This window comes from Calliopsis andreniformis, chromosome 10 (genome assembly GCF_051401765.1).
Source record: "Calliopsis andreniformis isolate RMS-2024a chromosome 10, iyCalAndr_principal, whole genome shotgun sequence".
NCBI lineage: Eukaryota > Metazoa > Arthropoda > Insecta > Hymenoptera > Andrenidae > Calliopsis > Calliopsis andreniformis.
The window spans coordinates 8,893,849-8,908,220 of NC_135071.1; the positions used below are offsets into that span (position 1 = coordinate 8,893,849).

The 14,372-nt window shown below is 32.2% G+C and overlaps 1 protein-coding gene across 3 annotated transcripts in view; it reads left to right on the top strand.

Moving 5' to 3' along the window:
- The first annotated feature begins 4,716 nt into the window (after positions 1–4,716).
- LOC143184668 (CYFIP-related Rac1 interactor B) overlaps positions 4,717–14,372 on the top strand; it is a 31,434-nt gene continuing 21,778 nt past the window's right edge. For 2 of the 3 annotated variants that reach the window (XR_013002797.1, XM_076387062.1), the window contains exon 1: positions 4,717–5,292. The gene's annotated coding sequence lies outside the window, so the exon portion shown is untranslated. The remainder of the gene's footprint in view (positions 5,293–14,372) is intronic. The other variant, XM_076387061.1, reaches the window with a different exon arrangement.

Genomic DNA, 14,372 nt, shown 5'->3' on the forward strand with positions numbered 1-14,372 from the left:
ATTTTCCTAATACATTTAATTTTAGATCTACTATAGGTTTAGATCTAGTAAATTTTCCAAAAACATTCTTCTCAAATTGTCAAAACTTACATAAACTATTACAATTTCAGAAAATTAGTAATAGTAAAAATTTATATCTTACGATTAACGAAAAATTATTTTTCCAAACACCATATGCTTCCACTTTCATTCCTGTTAATAATCACAGAGACTTTCACGAAATTAAAACCCCGAAAGGTATACTGATGCTTCCACCATTCTGTCGGAATAATGAAAATTTCAAACAGTCTATCCCTTTCGTAGTCTTTTACTTTTTAATGCAGGAGTTCACGATGAATGGACGATAATTCATTATGTGAAATTACGGCCTTTCATGCGTTTCAGTGTTTGTGTTTTCATGCATATCGAATGGCTTGGTTATCACTTAAAAATTAACGGGCGATTACGTATTTCGTTCGTACGCTAGCGATAAGAGCTGCATCGGTAGGGAAGATGGTTGCATAGTCTGGCGTGCAGTCTGCCGTTTACCATACCAAGTCGTTGGACTCAGCGTGCACTAATCGCTATTACATATGCACATTGCATTAAGGCAGGTCGCTGATGCACGTCGAGGAAGTACTTTCGCGCAAGAACCATCCACCTACCGATTTAGCTCTTCCTAGAAGCGGAACATTGTTTATCGAAAGTGAAACTTTTTCGAGTCGCTGACTGTTCGTAATTTCACAACAACGTTATTAACTTCATTATTCATGATTTACTCAGCGTTTCTTTGTCAATTTTGATGAAATCTGAATTATATACAATATACAACAGGCATTATTTAAATAAAACATATTAAAAATAATTATTTAAACAGTGTATACTCCTGCTCGTAAGTGTTAGGATATTTGTCATATTTGTATTTAAATCTGAAAAAATGAAGTAGTCTTTCAGAAAAGAGTAAGAGTTGCGTTTTTATTTAACGGTACATGTATGAAGGAAAGGCTTGTCTTCATAAGATGAAAATCTCACCAAAAAATAAAAAAAAATATTATAGCTTTTTCTCACTGATAAACAGTAACCAACTCAGAAACCAAAGTTAAAGCATGATATGTCTGTATATTGGTCCAACTGAAGACAATGAATTATCACTTGTTGAACTTATCAGAATTGTTAAAAACCAATAGGAATACATTTTTTTATAACTTTTATCACAAAATAACTAACATCAGTTTTATATCATAGAACTAATATTGAATATACGAAGTTACATACATTATGTGATTACTGTGATTAAAGGTTCATAAGCAAAACAAATAACAGAATTTTATTAAAAACTACAGCTGTCGTAACGCTAATGAGCAGAAGTGTATATCGTTTTTTTTGCTGAAAGTTATTTTAAAGTAACTGTATGTCAATGTACTTAAAAAAGTACATGATTTTTCTTTGACGGATTTCAAATAAGGAAATATAAAATTATTTCATTGATTGGACAAATGATTTTACATTTTATTATCTAAAAATGAAACCAGACATTTTTATCGCTGCGATAATGTTAAATGATAACTATTCTTAAATTACACAAAAATTGTAAAAAAGAATTCTTCTGTTGGAAAAATCGTCTGCTAGGTAGGAAAACTCTTAGCTCTAATTGAGAAGGAAGCAAGAGGCGTGGAATCCTGTCTAGACCATAATTTTACGCGTGAATCGTGACTGCACGTGCGATTGTCGATCGTCCTTCGAAAAAAAGTTCTGCCCGCGGTCTCTCCAGGTGAGTCACTCGAGGAACAAAAAGAAGGATAAAATGGCACAGCTATTTATGTCGCGTAACTCGATCATTAAAATTGCCTGGCTTCTCTTCTATTTTCTTTATTAACTATAGCGTAAATAATTCATATGCCATACGCGAAATTATTTCACGTTCCACAAGTACGAGTTGGTAGAGTTACTATGCTATTTTCTGCTCGACAGTTTCGCGTTATTTCCGATTTCCCGTTCTTTCGCATGTAACTTTCACATGTTGTATAAGAAATGCATTGAAAATTGTGTGGTTTCGATGAAATCAAAAAATACTTCCTAGTGTTTAGTTTCGATCAATATTTTGTAATATATCGTATACAATAATATGAACTAAAACAATCAAAGTTGTGTGTCTGTTAAAACAAATATCTATTGACCACAAGTGTATTGAAATTTCAATCTTTTTACTCCCAAAAATATATTTTAAGAATTTTATATTTTTTAATGTTTTATACTGTAGGAGTGAACAATTGTTTTCATATTTCCTTAAGAAAAGGAAGTTATGTAAGAAGATATTTAAGTAAATATCTATATATTTTTTAAATTTTTTACCCTGAAAGAAAAATAAGAAAATTTTGTTCAGCCAACAGAAATGATTTTCAAGTGACTTAAAACACGTCAACAATTTCGAATTTTGGCGCCTTAAATATCAGTAAAAAACTCAAACATAAATAATATTACACTCGACCTTACTATAGATAAAATATTATAGTGTAAGACAAAGAGTTCTGTAATTTGATTATATGACCAATCTAAACAGGTCTTTCAAACAATTTGAAAATTTTCATTTTCACAGAAGACAGTAGCTAAGCACTTCAATTATTATTAAAGGTATAACATCAATTCGCTACAACCTTCGTCCATTTATCGTGGGTCGTCGTACGTAGTTACCCTCGTGGGTTAGACGATTGCTATCGTTAATGTATTTTTTACGACATTCATCCAGTGTCAAATAACGCGATACCTCGTTTGCTTTGTAGCTTGAAATGAGCTAATCTTTGTGCACCGATGGCGCGACGCCGTGCAATTTTGCATCACGCGCCACTTGCACACCAGACAGGTCTGTCGACAATTTTTCTTGCTCGCAATCGTTGCATTTGCACGCACATTATTATCGTTGATTATCTGACACATTGTCGATAATGAACCCCAATCAAAAGGAATATCAGGATAATTCAGGAATATTAGCATTTATAGCTTTGCTCAAATGCACTTTTTTGATCAGAACTGTTTTCTTTGCGGCTTGGAAATATGTGGAACATAGTGCATATATGATATTCTTTATAATCGTGTTTTTCGATCAATTTATGTTACTTACACTTTATATTACTGTACTTTAATTTTTTATATACATAGCGAATTTTGAATTTGTTTGTCACATCGTTATGAAAGACACTTATGATTTATTTTGTTAATTCAAAGAATTTTCACAGAAGTGTGATTATTTATGACTTAGAAAAGAGGGAAATCAAAATCATTTTTGGGAAATCATGTTTTATGACTTTTTTCTGATAAAAAAATGGTAGTATCACGTCATTCCATTGTTTAAGTTATTGTTTATAGAAGAGTAATTATTTATAGTTTCCAAGAGAATTTTTTACCAGAGGAAACATAGACAAAGAAGTTTTTATCGAAAGCATAATTTTTGTATCTTTGACATACTATTTCGGAAAACTTCTTTTAAATATATTACATATAAAAGATCTTTTCCTTATTGCATTCTCAGTATTTATATAACTATCAGTTAGTTCGTATTTTGCCGACAATTGCATTTAAATTTCATCAAAATTGACAAGAAAATATTGAATCAAAAAATTAATTACGCTCTTGGATAAAACAAAACACTGCAAGTTTATAGTAAATGTATTGCGAATATTAAACGTTTCTAAACATTACTCGATGCATTCAGTAACATTCAAGAGATTAAAACAGATAGGAAATATACAAGAAAAGTCGGTCAGTGAATCACGCTCTTATATGTTTTTTTAAGTTATCAAAGAAAAACATTCATCGATTAACAGACAATGAATCATTTTTTACGAAATGTTCCACTTACATGAATAGTAAAGGAAGTACAAAACTAACATGCTTTCTGTAGATTAATATTACAAATAAGAAATGTTTTATTTTAATTCCTAACTGCTGTTCATCGATACATCGCACATGTATTTCAAAAGTGATGCAACTCAACAAATTTTTCAATTACAGCTATAAATCAATTTGATAAATGCAGCTCTATTTATTATATAAAGTTTACTAGTTAAAGATAAAAATTATAAAATTTATTCAAATAACTATTCAAATGCAAATTACAAATTATTTAAATAATAACAAGAAAATCATTTAACACAAGTAACACGTTATTATTTTTTAGACTAATTATTCACGTAAGATAATTTTCATTACGTAAAACTTCTCTGGATGTCAATATTATGTATTTAATAAACAATTTTCTCCTAGACCCATAAATAGTTCCTTGCTTCCCCTCAAAAACATACTTTTTTGAGATGTATCACTTTTGTAATGCCTGCACGTGCGACATGACAACTAGAAGAACTCAAAATTTTATAGCCTAAATTCTCAACTAATGGAAGAGCAATAAAAAATTCAAGTTTTGTGTTTTATCACAAAATGTCGGAATAGACAGCTAACTAGTGTTAAAATAAAATAAATTCAATTTGTAAGAATTTGTTGTTTAAACCACTTTTATAATCATCAGCACAAATGCCTTCCGTTCCTTCTCAGTCAGTACAGTTATGGCTCAAAGAGAAATCACGAACGAATGATTAACGGAATCGAAAATCCATAATCCGCTGTAAAGACAGTACACATCAAGAGTGGGGAGCACCAGCTGACTGGTCTCCCGGTGAAACTGTCTCGTCGTTTGCTGCACGCCGTTGCTTTGACAGTGTTATATGAACCTCCGTGAGAGTGAAGTCGTGTACCCTCACACCATTAATTTCACCTTTTTCCTCGGAGAAATTCACACCCGATTTTCTTCTCATCCTCTCGCGCGTCGAACACCTTCGCAAATTCATTTTTAAACGAACAACCGTGAGGACAATTTCGAACATAGAAAAACAGACGCTGTTAAGCGATTCGAGCAGAGAAAGCTGGAACCCTGTCTCTTCAACCATCGAAATTCCCAGGACACCACTTGTCAGAGAGATAAAACAGATATCTGCGCGACAGCCACAAGGGAATCCTTATTGGGACATTCTACGAAATTGTGCTGCGTGTTGTGAGTGATAATCCTTATCGTTTAGAGACCATTGAAGACCTCTCGTGTTAGTTACGCGCAGATCGTTTTGTTCGTTTTCTTTTTTTAAAAAAACGGAGAAGAACACGTATTGGAAAAGGATCGGTTCTTCCTGGAGTACCGGAAGTGGGTATTGAAGACTGCAGGGAGGACAATGTCAACGCTCCAAAACAGCTTCCCTTGAGGCTTTCTCGCGTTCCTGAAGACAGCTCGACTGTCGAATCATGGTCTGGCTTCTTGCATCCCGTCAGAAGGTAAATAAACTTTAGTTCGCTGAATTTGGAGAGAACACAATATGTTCACTGTTAAAGGAGTACGCTACCTTGTTCGAATAAACTCTATATAGACACTTTTAAGATGAACTTTCACGAAAAAGTTAAGATACCTGAAGTAAATACCTAGTAATTAATTACTAGAGTAAATACCTAATAAATACCTAGAGTAAATAAATAATATATCAATTGCTATGCCCACAAAGATTACCTGTCCCAGTTTTTGTTAAATTAAAAGGAATTACTTAATATTTTCGTACTTCTTAACATATTTACACTAAATTCAGTATTTTCTCTATTAATAAAAATTGTTTCCTAACTAAAATATTAAAAACACTTTAAATATTAACTAAAATACAAAAAGAAGTTTATGCACCAATTACTGCTACACATAAAAATGCATGGAACAAATACCATGTGTCAATTACTGTATAATTATCGTGTTTTCAGTGTTTTAAAAGTGTAAGCATGTTATGTTCTCAATTCGAATACGTAATTTAAAAGTTCAAGTTTATGAAAAAAATTAATATTTTTGATTTAATAGTACTACATTTTGTTTCATGGGAAAATAAAATGGGGGGACAGTATTCGGTCCCGCACAGTAATTGGTATTCGTATAACAAGAATTTTATCCCATGGATGAAATAAAATTAAGCAGAGATTCAAAAGTTAAAAATTCGCGTGTAATTTATACTCATAAATATTAATGGTTTCACTTCATCCTTAGTTTCATTAAAGCCACATAATATATAATTTGCTTATGTAGATGGCATCATTATCTCTGTCTGTCGTTAGAATCTATGTTCCTTTAGGAGAGCTTAGCTCATTTGTTTGTGTTTGCATTCAAGTGAACCTGTAAACTTAGAAAATTGGATAAATCATTGTGCACCAAATCCGCAAAGCCTAGTATCAATGGTTAACTTCCTCGTCCACGCATTGGCAACACGAATATTGATACGTTTTATCAGTCAATGAGATGGCTTGTAAACATTGATATTTTTACATGCGATAAAGGGACTGGAAAGTATGAACGCAAATTAAGTTACTGTTACCAACCAAACGAGAACATGTCAGTCTCTTTTTAGTAAAGTCGATAATTGCATAAAGTGCGAGTATTTAACAATAGGCAGATAAATGGAAAACTAAACGAAATCCTCTGAAATATGTAGTACAAGGTATAATGCAACAGAATTTTCGATGTAGCCAATGCGTGTCATTCTAATTGGGGCTAGCTTATCTATACATATAGAGAAATATTGACTGTCGATAGAAAGTATTTCTTTTTCGATATGATACTGAACTTTATGTGAAATATGGTTCCTAACAAATATAGCAATATGTGTCAAATGATAGAAAATGTTTAGTTACCCTAATCTTACACGAAGTTGATATTAATTAATCATCAATTGCTTTCTTTATTTTAAAAATTTCCACTAGAATTTTAGTTATTTATAATTAGTATTCATAATCCTTTACAAAATTAAAATTAAATACTTGTTACAGTATTTGAATTCGATTTCTTCTCTTAACTTTATTTATTATATTCTTACTTACTCTTATACATATTATATTCTTTTAACTTTATTTATTATTATAGATAACTAACGAAATACATATATAGTTAATATTTATATTAATAATCCAATAATTAATAACAGAATTAATTAATGAAATAACCCAACAACAGCGTCGAAATAAAATATTCAAGCCACAGTTACAGTCTATACTTATTAAATAGAATCTTTCTCATAAATGCTGAAACATTTAACAAAAGACTTCGACTTGCATAGAGACGCTAGTGCAATGAACGTTCGATGTGCAGTCGAATCGAAACGTTTGTTTTCGCAAAACCGTGCACGAGTTAATCTGTCGCGGGTGTGCTTTCGCATCGCGTGTAAATTCATTTCCGCGTGGAAGTCAAGTGCGTATCAGCCACTTGAAGAGACGCGAAGAGACCATTTACCGAAGGACCGAGAGAGAGAGAGAGAGAAAGAGAGAGAGAGAGAGAGAGAGAGAGAGAGAGAGAGAGAGAGAGAGAGATCTCAACGCCAGATGCACACGGTGCTGCTTTCACATTGAAAACTTTTTATCGACTGACAAAGGAAACCGCGAAACTCGAGGCGTGTTGGTAATAATTTGCGCCAGAAGCTGGGTGACCTGACGGCTCAATTTCATTCCACGCACTCGGTGACTTATGCCGATTTGCCAGACGATTTTTCCCTCATCGTTGTCTCTTACGACTGTCAGATCAACACAAACGATTGCATTCACCTGAAGGTTCAAAAGAGGCACACAATTTTGTTTCCCTTTTTTTATTAGCTTAAAATATTTACCAAATTGTCAGTAAGCTGGATACACCGTGACATGTGAAGAAACAATTAGTTTGGGTACTATAACATAAATAGATACGTGTCTGTGGTTACAAGGAAAAACGACTCAAGTCACGTTTTTAAAAAATCGAGTTTATGACTCTATGAGATAGAATTCAAGTTTTTAAAAGAGGAAGAATGGATTAAAGTAGCTTCTTCGTATTATAATCTAACTAACATATTCCATGAAAAAATTAGTTTCATAACGACTTATATCTTTTTTATTAATTTTTGACTCTCAGGATAAATGTAACTTTTTAATTCTTTAACCTTTTCGAGGCTAAATAACTTTCTATTGGGCCTTTTTTAATTCTATTTTTCTTACGAACCAGGCACCTAACATTGTTGTAGATACGATGATATGCCTCGCCAACCACGAAACAGTTAATGTACAAATTTGTTCACTCTACTTCTAAAAAACTAAGGTAGTCGTCAGTCTCTATGTACAAAATTGTAGTCCAAAAATGCTGTACTACGTTTTCCTTATTCCTAATACAGAAAAAAGGTGTTTGCTCTGGAAATTGCTCTAGAACTCTATCAGTTACTCCAGTCAATGCCCGTATATGTCACAGGCGTGTGCATTAAGAGATAAAGAGACACCCTGGGTTTACTCGAACTCCAAAGCAACCGTTCTTTTCTTGTACGAACTATTACTAATTAAGAGTAATTGCGACCCTACTCGGCTAATTTCTGCCTTTTCCATGTTATTACAAGCGGCAGTAGTTATCTCCATTGGAATTCTTTTTGTTTGCGTTCCGAGAAGCGGAAGCGTGTATCGAAAATCACTCATTAAATTATTTCACGTTTTCTCAAGAATGTTCATTGTTCCTTTATATATTTAATCATGGATTATCTCATTTGGCTGTTCATCTCACATTATAAAACATTATAAACCTGCAGATTTTTATGCATTTGTGGAAATTTGAAGCGTACAAAAAAATATAGAATGCATATTAAGATAGGGTATAAATTATAGTATTTGAAAAATGAAACAAATTTTTATTTAGATTCCATTCATTTAACTGTGTTTATAAAAATATGAATTTGCATAAAAATCCATGGTTTACTTATAATATTCCCAACGAAAATAAACTAATCTAGGTTTCGCAAATGTAACTCTTCTACCTGATGAACTATCAATTTATAACATCTTTGAAAGAGGACAATTGGTTTTTTTAGTTCACTGAAATTGCTGGAAAGTAGAGTTGCCTTATTGCTACAGTTCCTTAAATTTATACCACAAGCGCCTACTTCACAGAATAACCACAAAGTACGTTAAAAATATGAACTTTCGCAACTTTTTTCGCCTCTTTGTAGTTTCATGTGTGGAGCCTGTCTCAAAGGGCCTGTCCCGCTTTTCCATTGCCTCCTCTATGAATTCATGGGCAGCGACACGTTATTAGATTATCGAGGCGTTTTACTTGTAATCAGGACGGTCCTATCTGTCGACCAATTAGGAACTAGGTCATCCACTCGTTTGCGGGATTTGAAAAAGGGGAACCCTGAATACCTCTTAGTGAAGATTTTGAACGGTACATCGATTTTTTTGCATGCTTTCGCTCGAAATTCTACCCTATTACGACCGGAACTTAATTTACAAGCACGTACGTGTATGTCACGCTAACAGTACGACCCGTATTTGCTGCCCTGGCAACAGATTCTACGTGTCAATTCTGATTAAGGCTAGCATTACAATTCTTCTAACGAAAAATCTTAATCATGTGTAAGGATGTGATTTATCATTACCATTGTACATTTCATTGGACTGAAGTCATTGACTTTTAGAAACGTTAATTGATCACGTAACTGAATCTGAAAAGTTAATAACGCGTAATAATATTCAGATTTAAAGCAATATTTTATATTTGTAAGGAAAGCACACGAAAGGAAGTGATATTGAATAAAGAAATAATATCCTATATCTGATTTTCGATTCTGGAATATTTACATAGTGTTAGAAGTTTCTAATGGTGAACAAAAATTGCCTTATGAGGACAAAATTGTTTGGACAGAATGTAGTTCCTAGAAACTTTATCTGAAAAACTAGAGGCTAAAGTTTTTATTTTCGTACGTGTAAAGCAATTACGTGATGTTGATTTTTGAATTCTAACCTAATACGCGTATTATGAATTCATGTAAGTGTATTTTTTTCAAAAACGATGCATACGATTTAAATTCATCCACAGTGGTTTCTAATAATAATAGTGTATAGTAATCTATTCCAATGCTTAGAAGCAATCAACCTCTTTACTAAAGTTAAATTTTACTCATGGCTTTTTTCAATTAAACATTTTTTTGCGGCATTGCTCCTCCAAGCCCTTCATTTAATATCGCGTCAAAAACATTTGTGTTAGAAAAATCTCAAGTGTTTAATAAGTGTAAATCAGACTATATAATTTCTACAATTTATTCCAAGTTGAAGGAATATGAATATTTATCAAAAGAAAGCCATAAGGTTGAAGGAAAATTGAAGAACTCGATGCAAAAACAGATTAGCTTTAATTTTTTAACAAAAATAACTATTTCTGTAAATTTATATATGTTTTAATATGTGGTATCCTTTTTTGCTAATATTACAAAATTTTAAAAACTGAAGTAGACAAGCTTTCACATCGAGAGCTTCAATTGCTCACGAGAGTACATACATCCTATCATAGTAGCATGATACTTCACGTGAACGAGAAAATCTCAAACAAGACGAACTCCAAAATAATTATCGGACGTGGTTTCAAAGTTTTATCGAATATGAAGTTGCGACACTGAAACTCGTAATACTGAACTCGAAATAGGTATTGATTTTGGCTATGAAATAGAGTCCAGTCACTGTATTCATTTACAAGCTAACTACGGAGAATTTCATCGATCGGGATTCCATTGGATTGTTGCTGCACCAGGTAGAAATTGCTTCGTGGAGCGGTAACGTATGTGCATGTATCGATGTATCTGTGGTTAATAATCTCGGCTTGATGAAGCGTTTATTAATATTGATGTTATACAACTTTAGCGTACAATGTTCAATTTGCTAATTGTATCTACTGACATGATATGTCTACTGTTTCAATTTTATTCAAAGTTTCCTATAAAATAATGCTCTAATAGTAGGTTTACAATATATTGTAAGGGTTTCTGAGTTGTCACTATATGAATAAATTACTTGCTCACTTAATTAGTGCATAAGTATTTGGATACTTTCACATTATTAGTCACATATAAAATACGCTTCATGTAAAATTTTCTAATACAGTTTTGACTACAGACCTTATCTCAGACGATTATTGAATAAGCTTTCCACATATCGATAAGAGTAAAACTCGATATCAGTATAAATAAAAAAATGTATTTCTTGCATTTCCTGAAATACGAAAATGTGCAAATACTTATGCACGGTAGTGTATTTTCCAAAAATATTCACTACATCGTTATTATTACAAAAATTACTGATTCAGTAGTAAGCACAATTATAGTAACTGATCAATAATTTGTCCTTTGTGGTGCGAACACATTACTGTCATGTCATATTATAGCAGGATCCATAGTGAGCCGATGGTTTTCCCTTGTATTAGAGCTATTTTGCTATAATATGAAACACATTTGCTATATTATGTAACGTGATTTTACGTGACATGACAGCAATGTGATTAGCAATTGTAGCAGTGTGGATTACTTTTGTTATTTATTAATTATAATTCTTCAGTAACCATGAATTACTGTCCTGATTTCACGTTAGCCAAAATTCACCAATCAGGTTAAGTTTTGCCCAATTCTGGTATTTCGTAATATTACATACATTGTTTAAACTTTATGGGCATTATAATACGGGTAAACAAGACTGCTAGTATTAACATCCTGCTATGGGATATCACGAATAAGCGGATGTGGCGTGATCACGTGTATAGAAAGCACTATCGCACGTGTGTGGCTCGGTTACCGTGACGTAATACTCTTTATCGTAAGAAAATGACCAAGAATATTGTTGCACAAATAAAGTAATCTGAATTCCAGGAAAACATTACGGTGACTTTAATGTCTATCGTACAATAAAACCATTGAACTCCAACATTGATTTCATTTCGACAAAGGTAAATTTAAAATGCAATTTTCTTTCGTAATTATAATACAATTTTCAGAAATATGAAGTAAGTGAATCATATTATAATTAAGTACCAATACATATGTATACTTCAATTTTTAAGAAATATCTTTTTTTCAAATTGGACTATCAATGACTTCTCATACGAATACTGTTACCTTTTTCTGTGTTCAAAGAATTTATATCCTGCTCTTAATTCGCAGTGTTTCTTTGCTTCATTTGGATTGAAACGTGCATGACAAGAGAGATTTGACAAAGCGAACGTGTATGGGAGCAGAGGGGAATTTCATTCGTAGGTTTCCTGTCTTCGTCCGGGATATGACGATGTCCCCTCTGCTTGGTCAGTGGCGTAAGCAACCATAAAAATATCTGGAATACGTGCAATGTCTCACGAACGCAGCCTAATTAAATAACAAATTATGTAATAATGAGATTTAGTTCAAGGAACCATCATACTCTAGTCATTTCGAAATACCTTTTTAAATATTGAATTATTATTAACACATATTGAAATACGTGCAATGTCTCATGAACACAGCCTAATTAAATAACAAATTATGTAATAATGAAATCTAGTTCAAGGAACCATACTCTTTATTAATTTCGAAACACCTTAAAAATTGAATTATTAATACAAATCGAGTAGTTTTTATGCAGTGCTTAGAATAGATAATAAATCAGCTTCTGTAGCGACTTATCACTCATATAAATAGTCCATACTTATTGCATACATCAATTACATTAAGGATTATAGCTGTTATCTTGGATACTTGATTTATGCACAAATGGAATTTTTCATTATATTTCAATTATTCAAAAATGTGATTCAAAAATATTCTAAACTCAATATGTAATATTGTTTTAATTTTATTAGATACTAATTTCAATAAATTACTCCTATTTGGATACTATTCATTCGCATTTTCTATTTTGAATTTTCTATTATTATTATTAGATACTATGTTAATACCAAGGGCATCGCAGCTCGATTAACTTAACATTGTGCAGACGACAATTATCATAGATTTGAAATACGCATTATGCAGCAGTGTATGTTACAAACCGTTGCCTACCAATTAAGTGCATAATTCACACTTTCTTCCTACATTCATATTACATCGGATCTCTAAATTGAAGGATTACTTTTCCTATGAGTCTGAATGATGCAATCTTTAAAAATTAATTCGTCTGAAATATCGTTTTCGTTCTCATCATCATCATGCAACAGCCTCTGCGGTAAATAAACGTATCGCGTGAGAGACTCTCATGTCTACCGTATTTTGCATCTATCACGTAATCAAACTATCGAGACACGAAACAGGAACTTAGTCCTGCGTTGAATCGATTACGTACACGTTTATACGTGTGTAAAAAATGAGAACAGACTAACTGTTTGGTCCGGGGTGACCTATCGTCAGGCGATCACAGTTAACCCCTTTTTTCTGTTATCATTCTTCTTTTACCAGATGCACAAATACGACTCGCATCTGTCTCTTTCAGTGGCGTCCTAGTGGAAATCTGAGTAGGTTAAAGTCATCTAATATATCGCCTAGCGTGTAATATCACCACTCATAGTGTTTCATGAAATAAACGCCGATATTTATTGGTACTGAAGCGAATTGGTAGCCAAGAATATCTAGGAAAATATATCGTCCATTTACCGCAATAGTAGCTTAACTGAAAAATCATGTTTTATTAGAAAATGAGATAATATTGCTGTTCAGTACAAAAACCATTTTTTCTAGATTAATAATTCAAAACAAAGCAAAATTTGAAGTTGTATCGTTAGTGTAGTTAATGAATAATATTAGGAGTACACTTCTGTTTAACAGCTAGTGAGGAATAAAGATTTCAGTGACTCGTAATAGTGCAATTATTTATTGAATCGTGAACAGGTCATTCTGACAAAAGATAAGTTCAAGGGTCCCTGAATGTATAAATATTCACTGGGAGTATCTAATTAACCCTTTCCTTCTTTATTTAAAATTTTATTTAAATTCTTTATTTACCACTGTTAAACTTTCGCACAATAAACATTTCTTTGTAATTGTTAAATAGTTTGGAAAAAAGGGGTTCATAATATGCTTAAGCGATTTATGTAATAGTAATAATAATAATAAAATTGTTCCAATACTTTTATTAAGAAAAACAGTGTTTCTGTAGTTTGACCAATGTATATTTAATATTATGAAACAGAGTATCAAAAGTTAGTTGATACAGTAACTATTTCCACAAAGAAGAAATAAACTAAATACTATTTCTTAATTAGGTACACGAAGAAATCACATTACTTTTCTTTTATATTACTAAATAGTCATATAATTCTGATCTTGTAGGGTTACTCTAATACATATTCATATTTTCACAGACAAGTAGAATCCCAATAAAAGAAACCTCAATAAAGTAAAGAAATTATGCCAAGTACATGAAAAAGTCCAAGACGAAAAAATACCATTAAATAACCTTGCTTCTTTGCGAATCACAAAAAGATAGATAAAAATAACATCACAGACAAGTAGAATAAATAACAGTTCTTTGTGCTCCACGTACTTATTGCCGATCGATATAAAATCATAATTTAGAAGCAGACAAGATTGATTCGA